The sequence below is a fragment of the Athalia rosae genome, chromosome 2, assembly GCF_917208135.1.
Source record: "Athalia rosae chromosome 2, iyAthRosa1.1, whole genome shotgun sequence".
Taxonomy (NCBI): domain Eukaryota; kingdom Metazoa; phylum Arthropoda; class Insecta; order Hymenoptera; family Athaliidae; genus Athalia; species Athalia rosae.
In genome coordinates this window covers 6,912,877-6,932,872 of record NC_064027.1, presented here as the reverse complement: position 1 = coordinate 6,932,872, position 19,996 = coordinate 6,912,877, and the positions used below count along the sequence as shown (strand labels likewise).

General features: G+C 43.9%; 1 protein-coding gene across 3 annotated transcripts in view; it reads right to left on the bottom strand.

Moving 5' to 3' along the window:
- The window catches only part of LOC105684655 (KH domain-containing, RNA-binding, signal transduction-associated protein 2), a 129,911-nt gene that overhangs the window by 70,019 nt on the left and 39,896 nt on the right, over positions 1–19,996 (bottom strand). The gene's annotated exons all lie outside the window — the stretch shown is intronic.

Genomic DNA, 19,996 nt, shown 5'->3' with positions numbered 1-19,996 from the left:
ACACCGAAAAAATTCTATAAGGGGGGGGAAAAAGCTGTCTTATATAATTCTTGCTGCGAAGGCGCTTCCCGTTATCCTTTCTGCTGGCTGTCTACTCCCACCCCTAAAGGTCTCTCCTGCTCGAAAAGCTCATGTTCCTTTGACCTTTACTTGGCATTTCGGAGTTGTATTATTCAAGCGGATCGAGAGTTGAGGTTTTCCACGTAGGGCAAGACGGATTCCGACAGGGTCGGCGGACTTCGGTGGTAATACTCTGATGTGATTCGCGAGTTTGCATTTATTTTATCCATCTTCCTCGGTAATGAACTGCATATAAATATAAGGTTTTGTATATCTAAGTGGGTCCTTGAGTAAAATACGGGCTCTGGAGATTCATCGAGGGACAGTACCCTCTACTCGGGAAAAGTTAAAACGGCAAAGTTTTAAACGAGCGCGATAAACACGGTATAGCGGCCACCTTCAGGTATTGAAGCTTTTATTGTATACCCAGCTTTACTTATAACAATAAAGCAGAGATACCGGGAATCCCTCTTGACTTTATTACGAGCTAAGCTGAAAAAATCCAACCACGCCGCTCTGAAGTTAGATCCTGTAAAAATGAAAGGAATTAAAGAAAAAGAAAACGACGAACGACGAACGAATGAATAAATGAAAAACGCGTTACCTCGGAATTCGGCTATAAGAGTTATGCATTTTTTTATTCGATCGGATCATCCCGGGCATTCGACGAAACCGGATGAAATTTCCTTACAACTTTCGCGATACTTAAACTTCTCCGAATGATCGCAAGTGAGCCGTTCGCTTTTTTTATTCAAACGACAGGATGAAACGATGAACGAAATTCTCGTGGTATCATACGGTGCTTCGATAAGCCATTGTGAATACCAAATAGAAAGAATATTTTTCAGGAAATTTCCCATCGCTGCTCTATCTCTCCTTGTCATATATTATACATCCAACATGAAAAAAACGGAAAATATTCCGTATACGGTATACTGCGTCTTATCAACGATCTTTGCGCGGAGCATTTTCGGTTCGTCAGAGGACGTTTCGCGTTAGTGTGTCTGACATTTATTAGACAGAGTAAGATAAATGAGGCATACTACATTGGATACATCGCGGAGAACGATACGTATTACGATCGTACAACCCACCAAATTCACAGGGAGTTTCGCAATAATACAAGGTGGTTTTGGAAATTTCACGTTAGTATAAACGCCGCTGTCGTTTCACGACAGGAGATAATTGAAAAAATGAATACGGAAGTCTCACTCGACTCGCGCAACGCGTAAGAGGAGAAGAAAATGGGAAAAAAACGGCTGCAGGTATTCGATAGTCAGGAAAAAGGAATCCATCGACTATTCCTCGCGGTGAGTCGGGAGCGGGGAGGGGGGGCGAGGGTGAGATGCGAATAAAATTCCAAAAAGATGCTGGCGCAAATGCCTGCAGGGGATCCCCGCGCGCCGACGTTTGAATATCGAAATTATGTTTATCCCCCCCCGAAGATCCGATCCAATTGTGAGTCGGGATTCTAAAACAGGGTTGCCCGTACCTTCGCTATTTTTCTACATAGAGTAACGGAACGCCGACTGTATAGGTATACGCGTAGAAAGGTTCGACTAAAACCTCGGTCGTATATTTCAACGGCAAATTTCATTCGGTGTTCCTGAAATTTAAGAGCATGCAGCATCCGAATCCAGACACACAATATATACTTGGTAGCTCGGTCCCTTCGCACAAAAAGTATCACCCCATAGATAAACTCCGTAGGATATCTTTTATATGCTACACATTTTGTACGCTGTGTCCTTGTATTTACGACAGTTAGATTTTCCCGACCGCAAGATGTGCCTTTGAGAAATGGCAAAAGAAATCTCAACCTCCGACCTCGAACTAGGTATAGGTAACTACGGAGGGCTGTAATATCAGCAACAATCGCGAATCACGTGGGATAATAAAATAATAAGAACCCTTTCGGAAACTAATGTCGCTTATTCTTCTCATTTTTTTTCGTTTCCATTTTTTTCTCTCCAGAAGAGTCTGTTCGAACGAATATATATACATATATATTTGGGATCGAATTTTACGGCTTCACGTCGAACGTATAAATGACTAATTCCAACGCGAGCGCAGGGCGTAGTGGGGCATTCCGGCGATGAGTGGTAGAAATTTAGTGCGAGATGTGTCCGAACTCTCCTCGTATAACTAGATCTATAAATTACGAGCATTTATACCGTCGATTGAATGTAGCGTGAGCGAACGATGTAATGATATTTGATGGTAAATTTATGCCAGTTACGGTGGACTGTTTCCAATTAGTGTCGGTAGAGTCTGTATACAGCAGTTCGTTGCTACGCCGGGCGATCAATGCATGTGATCCGTTTTTGCCTTCCGAAATTTTTGTTCGTCAACTGCTGCCGCGGCGTTGGATGTGGCGCGTGGCTATTTCTGTGTAGGTATGAGAAACTGATCGGGCGGAGGAGGCGTTTCTTGTCCAGATTCGCTCGGTTCGCTACCTCTCCACGCGATACAGGAGGCGGCCAACGAGAAACGGAATCAAATTTCAGAGATTATTAATTAAAGCTCGGGTGATGGAAGCGGGTGAAACTATACGGGTCGGCGAACAAACTCGGATGGAAGAGGAGCGGAGGAGAGAGGGTTGGCGAAAAGAGAGTGACTTTGGAATGAGAACACGTCGATAATGTAGAATCATGCATAATGCATGAGAGCGTGATGCTCTATGGAAATCCCATGCGTTTCTTGACTGTGCTATGTATGTACTACTCGCGGATGGGATATGTACCGATATATGTGTCACTAATGTACGTGAGGGAAGAAGAACACAGAGAACGTTCACCCCGCGGTTTGATAGCATTTTTTTTTTTTTGCTCTCTACATGTGGGTAATTCATGTGGACTCATATTTTCGGCGAATCTTACTCTCGCATGTCCCCGTCACTGGGATGTCAACGTGTATTTTCCTTTGGTAAAATATCCCCCTATTTTCAAAGCCGGTCTCTCCCGCAACGTCAGATTTCTAACGCTGTATTCCAGTCGTACGTTTTGCCAGAGGCTTCTGCCGGGGAATCACCAACTTAGCTATACATACATATATATAGGAAAGACTTTTCGAATCATCTTCGAGAATCCACGTATCCCAGGGTTCAAAGGGAAATGTTGGGGCGTTCGTTTGTTATCGCGCATACGGAGGATCGGGGGAAAAAGGAGGAGAGCGAACGAGGTGGTCGTGGACACACGCGAACCGAAAATATAGGAATGCCATGGCGAGGACGAAATCGGGGGTACGCATGGAGCGATTGAGTTTCCTCTCGGCGGAGGCAACGATTTTACGCTCGTCGTTGAAATCATCAACATTGAAAATAACCCCCGTGAAGCGACGCAATAAATTCAGATCTCGACAGGCACTGCCCTGGTTAGCGGCGGCGAAAGTGTTACGATCCCAAGTTAATTACCATAAGCGGGGAGGTCTGCACCACCCACCCCTTTTCACAATCAACTTTGCGTCCCTCGACGTCACCTTCCTACCGCCCTTCAGTCGGCGAGGTACCTTAAATAGTTTTGTACCGGATGAAAGACGGGAAGTGGTAGCGAAGAAATGGCGCCGCGAAGGGACGGGATGGCGAACGTCAACATACCGTATTAAGCTCTCTGTGTACCGCGTTAGGGTGCATTTGTGTCATTGATGTAAACCTACTTCGCACGACCGTTTTTCAAGTGGTGGTACGAACACAATGTGTGTATGTGCGGTGAACGGTGTGCCGCGCAGGGAGACACAATAAACTTGAGAGTATAGAAGAACGGAAAAGGAAGAGATGAGGGAATGGAGAGCTTGCTGGCGGGATCCCAACGAGCGAACAAATGACTTTGAAGAGAGACAAGGATGGTTTCGTGCAGATTTAGTGTCGGTTGGAAAAATGGTGAAACCGCTGAAACGACAGTTGTGGAAACAAATAATTGTGTTGACTTCGCGTGGCAGTTGTACGCTGGTCGTATACGTGTACGGTATACCCTGTTACGTACACCTATGCGCCCGCCCCCCCCCCGTTGAATCCACTTACGGATAAATTGGACTAAGACAAACATTTCGGCTGCTGTAGGGGTAATTCTCGAGGAGTTATTATCCTCGGGGTAAAATCATACGGCGATGTCAAACGCGGCGGCGGCGGTGGCGGCGGCGGGCAATCCTAGATAACTTTATCGAGCAATTTATACCGGTCTAAAATTGCCCTATACAGCGGTATAATAACGTAATTCACGTTGTTACGTATTCCCCATAATTTCGAGGCTGGCAGAGGATAAAAATAGTTTTCGCGGAAAGCCAATGTACGTATGATACGTACATACGTGTACGTCCACAAAGGAGCAAGTAATTTGAACGTAACTTGTTACCAGCGAACAAGCTGCCTGTTGTCAGTAGCTACCGCCCGGATCAAAGGGAGGAACTTTATTGGAAAGATGTCACACGGTTTTCGATAAACATCTCTTTGGTTGCCGCGACTACCGGAGGAGCACGCATAGTGATTGGAAAACCCGTACAGAGAGACGTTGTAACGTCGACGCGACGGGACGCGACGCGACGCTCGATCGCTGTACGTTTTCCTCCGGGGGTAATTTCATTTCATTGAAATGACGATTGTCTGCAGTTTATCAAACTATTGAGAAGCTTTCGCAACGCGTCGGCATCGCCGGATAACCGGGCAACAGAAAATATTTTCAACGTTTGATCCGGAACTTGGTGGAGTTTTTGAAAACTTGTTGTACGAAAACTCGTGACCGAGTTGAACTCCGTTTCTTGAGAATTGACTTAATTTTTGTGGGAAGTGAAACTCAAGTTTTAAGCAATTCCAGACGTTCCAAGTTTCCCTTCAACGTGTTCTACACATCGAGTTTTATAACAACTTTGTAATGTTGAAGTTTCTCTGACGACTACCCCAATATCCGAGAAAATATTCTACTATATCCCCACTTCCGTCCAAGAGACAATATTGCGTTTTATGCTTTTTCAGATGTATATTTTTCAGCTGATGCCGTATATCAATTCACAATGTAGATATATATATATAGGCAGGCGCCGGACTGTAGAGCTGGATTATCGGATCCATTTTGAACTTCTGAAGTGTGCAGTTTCCGGTTGAAAACAGATTGGGCGTTCCATACCGCGTATACCATGAGATTCGATAAGTCTACGTATGTAACGACGCTCGAAGTATTGATATTGGACATTTTAGTATTCCGTTGGATATCGGGGGCTCAAAAACGATCTACATACGTACATAGGTATACGCGTACCCACATCTACATAGATGTTTGCAAAACGTACGTCGCGTACACGATTACCTTATCGAAATATGGGGTTCTAAAATTTTCAATGCCAAACACCCCCGAGTGCTTATCGCCTTCCGGGATCAAACGAACTCTGACGTTGTCGGATGATTTGCGAGTACTATTATTATTATTGTTATTATTATTGTCATGATTATTTTTAGCCGTTGCCGCGATCGTTGAATGTGACCGAATTAATTTCCCAGATTAAATTATATCCAGTGTGAGTGAGGCGAACGTGTGAGATTCGTATGCCAAATGGGGCTTCGGAATTGGAAATGCTTTCGAAATAGACGTGGGAAAGCAATAACATAACTTCGCAAAAGCAGCGTAGAAATAGAAACGTGTGTGAACGTGACGGTAACCTTATTTGATGTTCGAGACTGTAACGGATTCAGGGTCTTTTCTCAATATAGCAAAACCTTTGACGACGAAAAAAAGATATGGGAAGATAAAGAAAAAAAGAAAAAAAAGAAAAAAAAAGAGAAAAACTCGAGAATTCAGCACCAGCTAGTGACACGATTCCGCGTAGGTGTATAACTTGATAACTTTGAGAACAAAAGCCCCTCGCCACCGGAGAATACATCGCAGCGGTAAGCAGACAACACTTGACATGAACGGTTACAATTATCTCCGTTGTCTCTTTGCTCCATCCATCCCGTCCTCGGAGTAGTTCAGATGCATACACATTAACCTCAGTCAAATGATCGTCGAGTGTTTAATTATTTCTCACCAAATTGCGAACACTGTAAAGCACAAATGAGGCTAATCGAAGCGACGATGTGTAATTGTCCGTCCGAAGTTCTTCACCGATTGCAGTTGTGCGCGCACGGGGCGATCGTATTGAAATACCGGCAACGGTTTTCCGACGGGGGAAAATCGTTGTGCGTGTAGACGGAATTCGCGCGTTGGCCTCGGTGCGCCCGATAACTGGAGGGACTGCGATGTGTAGAGATATTAGCCACGCGACGCTTGACGTCGTTCGCATTCACGTTGCCCTGGGGAACGAAGCGGTGTATATTCCGCTCGACTGTTTTGTCGCCCTTAGCGAAAGCTCTTCTCCTCCCTCATTTGCTCTATATCTGTACGTGTATCGCGAAGCACGAGAACTCGGTGGCCAATGGCGGCAGCAGCAGATCTGCCTGGTATTTCCTGAGCGTAAAAATGACACCGTCATTTCTTACGTGGGAAAATCTTGTCTCGGATTTTCATTCCGTCTGAAAACTTGTTACCGTTCACTCTTTGAGTTTAAGTTTAACGTGGTTTTCCAAAAGTGCCTTCTAATTACTTTGCGGCAAGCGGTTATCTTGAAACATAATACGCGTATGCACCGTATACGTTGTTTCGAGAGGCACTTCATGTCTTCCCGCGCATATTACTTATATATGTATGTACGTACGTTATACGTAGCCGCCACTCAGAAAACAGACGTTGCAGACGTGCTCGGGTAAAATAGAGACGATGATTCAAATTTCTACGCTTTAAGTCAACGATCTCTCGCAATCTCAACTTCAAACCAGACAAAAATCAAATCAAATCCCCGTGTTGACTACGGAGATGAAACCTTAGGATCTCGGAGCCTAGAGCTTCGGGGTTCACACCGTGATATTGATAAGTTGGTACCGGCTACTGTCGAATTTTAACGAATGAAGGGGAGGTGGTGAAATTGTTTTTCGAATAAATGCCGAGGCATACAAATAATTCGGTAATTCTGTACGATGCAATTGTATATTTATCACTGGGATTCGATTTTATAGTTCGGAATATGCGACTCAGTTGATTGCGTAATTACATCACGTGTTTAACGACATAGAGAAAATGCAGGTTTCATTTGCATTCAGATTTAATATTCAGTGATATTCGATACACTACGAGTGCAGTTTAAACAATATTTTTGACGTGTTTTAAAAATTCACGTCACGTCCGTGTGCGCAACGGTGAGAATATCAATCCCTCGATATTTGATACCAAATCCAACGAAATTGTCAAAACTTTCATTCTGTACAAAAATAGCGTATCGCGAAGCGCCCATTATCAATCACCATACGCGATAAGGCGTAGGTCGGATTGAAATATACGAAAGCGAATTACGCCGGATTGTTAGACACGGTTAATATCTCAAGAGGCTTTTCGATGTCAATTTCTTTTTTTTTTTTCGCATTCCCTTTCGCGCGATAAATTGATTAGACGAGACACGCGTATTATTGAAATCGTCCCTGCGGGATTTCCGGAAAAGAAAATCCGACCTCGTGTCTGAGTTAAGCGATATTTCGTTCGCATTTCATTTTTTTCCACCGAGTCCTGTTTCTCCAAATCCCGAGTAGATGGGTGAAAAAAAAAAAATATTATTGCACCACGTAGGCAACAATTTGCATATCTGCAGTCGAGTACGGCACAGCTTATCTTGCACTTCTGGGTTGCTTTGAACAAGTCCTACCGGATTAGGTGAATACTTATAGCTCGACCTCTTACGACCCGGCCTCAATCTTTCGGTAAAGTGCCGCATTAGTTAATGAGAGAATAACATCTTTGGCGAGGCGCATTTGCGACGGGGTATACTAAGATTTAGCTGACATGTGTTGAAAATTCGTTGGTGCGCTTAGAATTTAGGATTTGCGTATGAATTACGTCATAAGGGATGATTGTCAGGGGTGGGCACGTTGGTGTTATCTTCTTGCGAAATTAACGGGACTGAAGGTGAAAATTGTATCCATAAATACCTACGTAGACGAAGTATTATTCATCATTTCATGTGCTGTTCTAATTATTCGCACAATCATTCTATTGAGACGAATGAAAATTTAGTTACATATTTTTTTTTTTTCTACTTCACCTACTTCGAAGTCAACGAACTTTGATGTGTGATTTAATTTGCGAAAACAGGGTGGCAGGTGTTTACTAACCACGAAAGTTCATGAGTCAAAGTTTTTTATTTTAAGTTTTGTTGCCCTCATTTTAGAAAAGATACTGATTAATAGCGTCGAGAGTTCTAGAGTGAGTGGAGCACAAGAATGCAATGTTTGATTCTTGCAAGTTTTCTGGCGCAAGTTTTCCGATTTTGGGTAAAAAAAAAATATTTAATTCTATATGCTATTCCTACGTATTTCGAACTCAAGAATCCGAATCTGGAAGTCAAATTTGTCTGTCTACCAAAATGAAAGAGTTATCGCCAATTTTTCGGTTTTTTTCAACATAAAAATGGAGATATCTCGGAGGGAAAAAATCGTAGGTCAATTTGAACAACGGATTCGTGTTCCCGAGGTCAAAATACATCATAATAGCATATGAAATGGAATATTACCCCGTTGGATATTTCCAATTTTCGAGCCAAAAATTAAATATTTTTAAAATCGATTGTATGGCACTTTTCTGACGTATTTTGACCTCAAAAATCCAAATCTGAAAGAAAAATTGATCTATCTCTAAAATTGACCGAGTTATCGCCAATTTTCACCTTTTTGGAGTCAAAAATAAAAAATCGATTTTTTAGTCTTTCTCAATGTAATTTGAGCTCAGAAATCCGAATCTGGAAAAAAAATTGATCTATCTGCAAAAATGACCGAGTTATCCCCATTTTTTCGCATTTTTTACCATAAAAATGGAGATATTTCGAAGGGAAAAAATCGTAGCTCAATTTGGACGACGGATTCGTGTTCCTGAAGTCAAAATACATAAGAAAAGTGCCATACGATCGATTTTTAAAAATAAAAATTTTTGGCCAAAATTTGAGATTTTTCCAAGGGGTACCCCTTACGATTTTTTCAAATTTTGGCAAAATTTTTTTATTTTTTAAAATTGATCGTATGGCACTTTTCTTATGTATTTTGACCTCAGGAACACGAATCCGTTGTCCAAATTGAGCTACGATTTTTTCCTTTCGAGATATCCTCAAATTTATGCCAAAAATCACGAAAAAATGGGGATAACTCGGTCATTTTTGAAGAAAGATCGATTTTTCTTCCGGATTCGGATTCCTGAGCTCAAATTACATCAATATAGACTAAAAAATCAATATTTTATTTTCGGCCCTAAAAAGCTGAAAATGGGCGATAACTCGGTCAATTTCAGAGATAGATCAATTTTTCTTCCAGATTTGGATTCCTGAGGTCAAAATACGTAAGAAAAGCATATAAAACGAGATATTTTCACATCACTCAAAATCGCAAAAATTATGGCTAATTTCTTGCTCTGAAAAGTGGAAAGATCGAGATATTTCGAAAAATTTTGAGCTTAGACCAATTTATTGGACGAATTCGTGGCTGGGAAATCAAATTCCCCATAAGAAGGTGGTTTAATTAAGAGACTTTGGAGGGATGAAAAGGTGTGCACGATTCTCAGCGACAACTTCTTGCACAATAATCACCAGTCACTATTGTTACAATTCATCTGGTCGATAGAAGTAACTATAACGACGTCAGAACTTCACTTCATCTATTTTCGCTATCGAAGTTGGCTGATCATACTCTCATCGATAGGACGCGTTCATGCCGATAGAGTTCCAAAAGTAAAATAGTAAGAATGATTCTCTTCTCTTCAATTCCTATTCCGCAATTAATAATAAAATCGGGTATCTCGAGATAGGGGTTGAAGTCTTCTATGCGAATTCTACAAACCGTCCCGATCGTCCGAACTTTAGTCCGACTCGTCATACGTGATCTTCGAATATGAGGAGCGCGAGATTATCGAGATCAATTCGAAGAGCAATTAAAAATGAACGTGCCTATGGGACGTGAAATATAGCCTTGGAGCCATTGGGCTCCGATTCACGTGCCCATGTGCGTCACGTTCGTTCGCCAAAGTTCCAGTCGGTACCTACTACCGGTGGTGGTGGTGGTGGTGGTGGTCATCAGCGTCTGGGGAGAATTCAACTTGCACATGCAATCCACGGGGTATAATATAGTTCGCACATGTGCAGCGCCGCTCGAATCCGAACTATGAAGCCAAGGAATAATTAACGCGCTATAAGATTCTATCGCACCAATGGAACTAAGTAAGTTTATGTGCGGTTTTAACTGCCGGAGAAACTTCTAATAACTCTCCGCACAGTGCGCGTGCAGCTGGTCCATTTATAGATAAACTTTTAAATTAATCATAATAATCATTAGGACGACGAAGGTGCGGGTGACGTTCCGGTTACCGCGATTCTCCGCCAGCACCGTACGGAATATTTTTTCTACTCGCTCTCCGTGGTTTTCGTAGGAAGAGACGCTTTATACCATGAAGCGTGGAAGATCAGTTCATTGGAAGTGGTGTAAATAAGGTGTCTTCGGAGAGAGAGAGAGAGAGAGGAGACTTCATCGAAAGCTTGACGGATGATTTAGCGAGTGTTACTTGTCGAGGCGAGTGCCGTGGAGCGTAAACTTTCAAGGACCCCAATCATCAGTCATTCGAGCGGGATGGCCACGCGCGCGGTGAAAATCCCACATCCTCGCGTGTTTCTCACAATCAACGGTATTGAATCGCTGTGGAACGGTGCATTGCACGATAAACGACGATATCATATCCCGTTGGTGCACTTAACGAGATTGATTCCGGTAACAATATTTCCTCGATTTATCATATTTCAAAGTGGATGAGTTACGCGGCGTTGTTAGAGATTCGAAGGTGAATTTTACCGGCACGTGAAACTAAAAACGAATGAAAAAGCGGTAAAAAAAAAAAAACTAGGCAACCGGAAGAGCCGCAAAGTTTATATTTTAGTGAAGTACCTACTCCAGCAGACGACGTAGCAGCGGGTAGCGCTATACCGTGCGGAGATGAAAGATGGATTCGTAAGAAGTAGGTACGCGGCAAAGTATACGGGAGTATGGGGTATGGGTATTATGAAAGCTTGCGTTGATTAAATATCAAGAGAGAAGAAAAATAATACGGCGAAACTTGGGAGTTCGCGAATCCCGAGACTGATTTCTCCGACCCGCAGTCGCAACATCTGGGGAGGATCGGACGAATGTTGTATACACGCGAAGGAAATCTTCAAGTTTCTGGTTTCTCGTAGTAATCACGATCTCATCTTAGCCTAATCTAGAATCTTGTCCTAATATCGTCGGCTCGACCCACCAACGGCAGAAACCCCGAGTTAGGTACGTCGTTATACGCGAACATCGTTTCGCGTCGCGACGTCGCTGACGCTTTCATTGGTTCCAAAAGACTGCCGAACCACGACTACCGACCTCCGTCCCGTACCACCCCACCCACACCGAGAGCGTTCTAACCAGCAGCTATTTCAGCGCGTTAACCCTTCGAAATTCAATTTAATCCTCACCGCCGCTGCTGCTGCTGTTGCCGCCGCTGCTGCTGCTGCTGCCGCTGCTGCTCCCTGCACGGTGCTAAAGTCAATTTCCGATCTAAAGATAACCGGCACGTCAAAAGTTCTGGGCCGTTTCATTCGGTCGAACGTGGTGCCACGGCTCGGGATGACGGTAAAGAGCCATGAAAAAGCCAGTCAGTCGCGGACCATTCGCCGTATATACGGCTACTTATTCCTCGAAAACTTTATTCTATTTCAAACCCTTAACTTTTCTCACCAATATGACACTGATCGGATTACTTTTGATAAGAGCTTCGGAAAAGCTCCCGAAAAAAAAAACGAAAATAAACAAAAATAAATAAAATAAAATAAAGAATTTCCCCAAAAACTTTTCTTTCAATTTTTACACGATTCTGAGCAGCTTATACCCTCGAACCTCCCCGCGACTATAATAATGGAGTAATGTTGAGGAAATAACAAAAAAAAAAAAAAAAACAGCCCACCGTGCAGAGAGACGAATTTTTGTTTTTCGTTATTTGCAAGGTGGAATGAGACCGCGTCAACTCCGTGGCTCATTGAGATGTGAAAAAGCTTTGCCAGAAGCCGTAAAACGATGACGTACCGCTCGACTATTTTACGATCGGAGCCGTAGTGGCAAATATCACGTTAAATTCCCGATTCTCTCGTCATCCGCAACCAAACCGGATGGGATTACACCTACGCAACGAGTCGGAAATAACCATCGCGACAACTTTGTTCCGACGGGATTCTCAGCTCGTCCATGCGGTTTCGCGCGTTACGCCGCGTGTACGGTGTCGTTACCGGTGTACGTCGCGAAGCGTTGAAACGATAAATCGGAGTCACCGTCGTAGATTGAATATCTTCGAACCGGTTAACGATAAGGAAGTATTTATACAGCAATGAATGTCGCTCGATGAAATATCGGAGATTCGAGCCGAGTGGGCCGCGCGGCATGCCTTATCCGCGATCTAAAAAAGCCCGACTCTCGCCGGTGCAGCCGGTATAGAGTTCTTGGCTGGCTCTTATCTCGAACATCTGTTGGCTCAAATCTCCGCTACCGCAGCAGCGGACGGTGTGAGTCGTGATTTGTTCTCATTGCTATTTAAGTCCCGTCCGCGTAACCTCTTAACCCTGCCGATTCCCGAAATAAAACAGCGAACGGAAGGAGGCGAGGGGGGAAAGAAAAGCACCCGTCCCCGCGCGCAAAAAGACGAGGTTCGAGCGATATCCTGGGTGCGTTAAACACGCCCCCGCAAAAGCACCGAACTTACGAGCTTCCGAACGTACCGTCGCCCGGCAAAATGGCACCCTTAGCGCGATATACTAATGTAGGAAGAGCCGCTATCCCGGCTAGGAAATGTACATATTTACCCCACGTACTGGGTGTGCGCACTTACATATACCATCCGCGCATTACATAGAGACCGAAGTATCGTGTGCTCGAGAAAATGGTGTATACCTTCTTTGGTGAGTCGGGAAACGTTCTCCCGTCTCCCGTCTCCCGTCTCCCCTCTCTCGCGTCCCTCTCATCCCTCTGTTATTTTTTACTTTTTCCTTGTCTCTTTTCAGAGAAAAAGTGGTAAAGAAAGCAGCGCATGTGATCCCACCTATACAGGATCAGGAAGAATCCTACCGAGGAAAGTAGTATAGTTGCAAATGTTGTTGACTGCACCGTGCCAGTTCGCACGTAGTATATACGTGTACATGTATAGTATAGCCGCGCGTTGGTAACCCGATGCAGCAAAAGTTTGAAGAGATGATTATACGAGGGTAGGTATGTACTCGTATGTGGTGCACTTTTTTCCTTTACACATGTCCGGGTATGTTCGGGTAGGACGTGTACGTGTGAAAAGTTTCGGTCTTCACATCGGTCGGTGAGAGTTGCCTCTACTCGCTGTTAACGCTCTGGTAATTAATTCTGGTATGAGGAACTGCAAGGTGGGCGCCGCGGCAGTCTTCGCCATTATATTAGTGAAGAGCTCATATAATAATGTCGGAGAGCTTCATATTTTCCGGACGTAACACTGCGCCGACGGTAGCCCGGAGTCCTTTTTCCGCGGGACGCAATTTCTCCCCGGGATTTCATACGGTGGAAACTTCGATCAGGATTCGACGGACAAGTTGATGAATAATTATGGAAATTCACGTCAGTTGATCACAGACTGCACGCGATGCATAGTCCTTGGCGGATATTAATTTGCGCTATTAGGTCGCGATGGATACCGTCTCGCGGAATATCTTCGGAGTACTCGCGTCGATTCCCTTCATTGATAGGAGGGTGTCGGATGAATTCCGGATTGAAGTCTTGGTGGGCCTTTTCTTTTTTTTGCCTGATCCAATTTGCGAATTTCGTGGTTGAAGTTTCTTCCTTTTTTTATTTATTTATTTTTTTTCTTTATTCTCCCCGGAGATCGGAGCCGGACGAATTCCATAACACGGGAAGAAACGGGAATAAAGTAAACTTGAAAAAAAAAAAAAAAAAAAAAAACTGAAATAAAATAAAAAATAAAAATCTTGAGGCAAACTTCTTGTTTCCGTCAGACGTATATGCCGTATTGATCTTTCTGGGAGCTCGAAACTTGCAACGTACAGCAGGTACGACACACCACCCATTTACATATATATAAAGTATGTGGTCGTATTCGAATATAATGTACGTATACCTATATATCCTTGTCGGTGTGTAACCCGTACAAATATCCATGGTCCGAATAACTACGCCGTGGCAAAACGCGGTCAGATTACGAATGCGCCCGTTTCGTTCGCATATCTCGTAACAGTGTTGCCGGGGGGGCGGGGGGGTGGTCGAAAGGGCGGGATGAGGGTGATCCGTTCCGATAAGCTAGCGGATCGGAATCACCCGGCGGACAAAAAAACAAATCCATAAGCATCGCGATTCGTAACGCGCGGAGGAGATGCACCGCACCCCCCGGGGATGAACTTCGCGTACACGTGCAATTCCGGAAGCGGAAACGAACGAAAGTAAATGCCGAATCCTCGGGACCGTTTTAAATCAACGTTAGCCGAGACTGACGTTCTCGTTTGCGAAAAATCTGTCATACACGCGGTCGTCACGGTGACGGCTGTGCGTGGGTCGGTCGTTCGACTTCTCGATCGCCTGCGTTCGACGCAGCAGTGATGGGTACGTTTCGTTTTTATTTATTTATTTTTTTTTTTATTCATTTCTTTTTCTTTCTACTTTCTGGTTTACGCGAGGAAATGGGAAAACCTCCTTTGAATATCCAAAGAAAAGCAGCTTCCTTCCTGCCGCAGCAACGGAGCGTCTGAAAGAGCCATAAAAAGGAATCAAGGAGTTCTTCAAAGGCGATTGGTTCAACGGGGTCGATGGGCAGATGTGATTCTAGTAAAACGGTAGTTCGAGTTCAGGGTGGATTTTCGACTACTCGAGGATTGTTATTCGATACATCTTATTGTTGGTCTTCGTTATGCTTCCCGAGCGTGTAACGAGGATTCTGGAAGGATCCATCGATTGGCTCTCCCCCGTTTGTTGCGTCTGATAAGAGCCGTAGCTCTTGCCAGTGCTCCGTAGCGGAAAAAGAATTCTCCGACGGAGATACGAGAGGAAGAAAATGCAAGAAAATACAAAATACAGAGCGAAAAATAAATCCAAAACTCTGGAGCCGACGAAAAATTCTTTCGAAACGCGCGGCAGCTTCATCGTCGGGATATGACATCCGAACAGAAGCGATCCGAGGTCGGTCCGGTTATTCGATTATCGGACGATGCTGCAGACTTTGATTATCCATTAAATTGCGTCGATGCGTAGAGAGCGACCCTGCAGAATGTAAATATTACCGGGGTATTAACATCTCGCTTAGGTCGGTCAAAGGAAACGACGCGAACTCGCTTACAGTCGACCCGATCGATCATTAGCGAAAGCCCCCGGGGGTCCTTCGCGTCTGCCAACAGCGTTGCTGCTGCGAGTGTACCACAGCGAATATACTGAAATTGTGTTTGATTTTAATTAGGGGGTGTCGTACGGTGACCTTTTTGGTAAGGGATGACCTTTGCAGGGAACGATCTTACGATCGGACACCGCGCTACCGTCTTGTCAACCGTCTTGCCTCCGAATGGTACGCTTTTTAGGAAGGTACAGAGGTGACCTAACAATGCAGGTTGTTAGTCTAATTAGTGCAACACGCCCACCGCACTTCACCGGGGGTCTGCTTACATGAACGTTCGCTGTTCCGTTCGCCGCGTTTTGTGTGAGGCGAACTACTGTTGTAACATGTACGGAGAATTTCGCGGCGCTACCCAACAATGAAACTTGTCTACTGCACCGCGATGGAGAGAACTACCGGCGAGATGTTACCACATTGTACAATATGGTTTTTTTAATATCCAACGCGATCGGTCGCTGCGATTTCATTCTATGTAGGTGAACGGCATTAATCAGCCTCGAATTACAATGTGACGGTACTGAATATCCACCGTCGAGGAATTCGCATTGTTGTAATCTACACGAGGTACGTGAGCGATGCTTCCGTGAATCTGATCGCGTTATATCTATTCTACGTCGATGTACAACGCGAGCTGGATATCCGTCGAAGTCTTAGCTGAAATCGTCTAGTTGTGTAGGTACTGCGAGTAAATATGATTCGGTTGCAGCTACACGGTTGCCATGGCGAGCGACGAGATGAATCGAACGTGACATGTAAATCCGTCGTTTCAATCTCAAGTACTTCTCAAATTTCAGAATCTTCGAACACGATCGAATCGATTTCCATTCGTTCGATTACTCGTCAACTCGGACGGTACAGCTCGGGACTCCATATCGCACTTTTTATAATCAAGTGACGTAAAAGCGATCGGTCGAACGATTCGCCCACGTTTTACGAAATGGCTCGTCAGCTCGAAATCGGCGCAGATATTGGCCGTATTTTTTTCTTCTCTTCAATTTCATCTCCTCTTTTCTCTCGTTTTTCGCATATATTTACGCGCGAAGGCACGTGTTACGGACATGCAACGATTACGGGAAGAATCTTATGAGATATGGCGGACGTCGTTTATTGGATGCCTGCCATTTAACTCCTTCCTGTTTCCATTTTCCAGTCGAGATCAACGAGCCCCGAGAGATGGAACTCTGGAATTTTTATAGCCCGTTAACAAGAGGTTGTCATTTTTCATATACATGTCTATGTAGATACTCTACTTTACTCAGTTTAATTTCCCGATTTTTTCCAGATTAAATAACTCCGACGAAGCGATCAACGGTACTGCTACGGGGCCGAGAAATAACCGTTCCTTAATTGCGAGAAAAGCGATTTGTCGTCCTGCAGTTACTTCCATCGTAATTTATTTGAACAACTCCGGGATGCTCTATGGCCGCGGAATACGCGAACGAAATGAACGCGTAAAAATCAAATTTTCAACGATTTTTTTTTTTTTTTTTATAATTTCAACTACCCATAGAGAAAATTTTTGAAACAGTTGAAAGCAATCGAACGCCCCCGCGTTCATTTAGGTATGTTCGATGCAAAATATATCGTACATCGGTAGTACCGTACAGATTCAATAATCTACGCTTGTCAAACAAAAAGGTACCGTTCGATCGGGAATCAACCGAAATTTATCGGTTATCGATTTTTCATTATTTTCTGTCTCCCCGTGTTCGCTTCGTTTTATATCGACGACTATTAATTATTTAAACCCCCGCGCGCAGCACAGTCATGTAAATTCGGGGCCGTAGCCCACGGCTTCGCGACTGATCGATACGCGATTGCTCCTAGCGGGAAGATATTACGAAGAATTTACCCTTGCCGAGAGGGGAGATGAGAAGAAAAAAAAATCGAAAAAAAGGGGCGCATCTCTCCCACGCGGCGGGGAGCCGAGTGATTTCGCGTAGAAGGTCGTTAATTTTGGCAGGGAAAAACTTTACAAGATATACGAAATACAGCTACCACAATCTTCGCTTCATCTCGTTTATTTATTTACTTCTTGTTAGTCTACTTTTTCCGTTCGCCAAATTAGATAATGATAAGAAAATTCGGCGGAGTCACGTTCTCTCAATTTCGGTGAAAAGTAATCTCTTAATTCCGTCGGAATACGCGGTGAGGAAGAATTTTCCCCGCGGGCGGTACACACGAGCTGGAAGATTATGCCATCTTCACCGCAGTGGCATTCATTTCTTCGCCATTGACATCGCGGCTTGTGATTAAATTTCACCCTTAAATACGATACTACATTCGCGTAAAGGCGCTCAAGTTCTCCCAACGTGTATGACCCTTATACGGTAATAGGATATTGCACAAGAGACGGTAATCACGAACCGAGTAACTAAAGCCCTTCAAATTCGGATGTATTATACATAATAATTTATGTTGTACATGACGCATTCAGGGGTTTCGCCATCGTAATCTACATACCGTAACTACACGGTGTTTGAACGCGTCGAGTAGCTTCGCGGGGGTCCCATGGAATCGCAAATACATCACGCACTTACACGTACACGTACGTATCCCTATGCGCGAGTGGTACACGTACATATATAGCGCACGGATTTGACGCGTTAAAAACGGTCTAGTTTTAATTAGCGCGGAGGAAAATACAGTTAGGGAGAGACTTAACGGGCTTGTTTTTCCCTTACAGAAACCGACGTTCGGGGTCGGCGGGGGAGCTCGACCTCTCGCGGTGGTACGGCTCGGAAAAATATGGAGCAAAATTCCGCGTCCTAATTTCATAAAGAACGGAAGAAGCGAGGTAGAAAATTGCATGAAAGTACCCGCTATACCGACTCTAGACGACCCCCGGAACGCGGCCTAACGCAACGCAACGCAACGCGCAACGGGTAACGCTCCCGCTGACTCAAAACATTTTATTCGGTAAACACATTTCTATAAAGACATCAACGTTTCAATTTCGAATTTTCATTCACATTCGGGCGTTTCGGGATTCGCCGAAAATCAGAAGAAGAAAAAATAATTGAAGAAAAAAAATTCGCCGCGAAAGTTTTTCGGCAAAAGGGGGTGAAATCGAATAAATGTAAGAGACAATTTGTGGGGCACGTTTTTCTTAACACGCGTATCGATAATATGGGTACATTACGCGATGACGTCCTCCTCTTTTGTTAATTTATTTTTTCGATTTACATTTCGATTCTTGCCTCCTTTTTTTTCTTTTTACAAAAGAATTCATTTACCGCATCACCGATGTCTGCGGAAGGTACTAGGTACGGCGAAAATTCAAACGAACTGCGAACGTAATAACGAAGTAAATTGACGACGGAGAAAATATTCCTTTCACGGTATTATACACCAATTTCATTGAACTCTATCTACTTTAGTATTGAATAATTCCTTCTATGCGCCTTGTTATTAAAATCACCATAACTAAATACACCGTATCTACCACGGGTGATGAGTTTTTAAATTGGTTTCTTTTTTCCAAATGAGATATCGAACGGGTCGTCAATTTCTCTAATTTGAATCGATGGCATTAATATGCCTCGATTACCCGACGTAGATACTCTAGAAATACATGTAACGATCAAGAGAGCTCTTGGTTATAAAAACAATTCTTGCCGTCACAAACCGAAAATCAATCACGTCAAAAAACCCCGTCAACGTTTACGTCCGTCAAAATTGGAACAACATCGCAATATGTGTGTAGTATATTTCGATCGTCGCCACAGATAATTCGGGAGTATTTAACGTCGAACTCCGTCTAAAATACATCAAAGTGTTTAAATTCGGATCTCTTCTCCTCACGGTCGAGCGATCCCTCGGATCGATCGTTGCCGATGGCGGAATAAGCTTCAGAAAAAAAATAAATATTCACCCGAACGTACGCACGTTGCGATTATGACGACAAATTTATGAGATGAGATAAAGGGGTCGAAAAAAAAGAAGGAATTGATCGGACGATCGCCGTGGTTTCAGTCATGTGCAACAGACACAAGCCACCCTCGCACCTTCATCTGTTTCGGACAGCTGCCACTCACCTGTCCCATTAACACGGTATTTCCTCACACCTATCTTGCTCATACACCAGTGCTATTATTTGAATTTGTAAGCGAAAATAAGGGGTGGGAAACCGAGCAAAAAGTTTGCCCGCGTTTCACCGATTGTTCACATGGATTAAGCGTGCATGAAGTATCAGCGCGGGCAGAGCGACGGATAATTATCACCCCGTGCAAAGAATATCGGCGCACATCGCGGTACGGTAGGTAGATGTATCTGTAACTCGAAATTGGCTGTATCGATGCGATCGTAATAACATCGGATACCGGGCAGGACGTGGTGAACACCAATGGCGATCGTTATCGGGGTGAGAATCCTACCACCCTAAGCCTGTTTCCAATTTAACTTAACCCTGAGCAACCTGTTCTAACTCGACTTAAACTTTCTTGAACAACAACAACAACAAC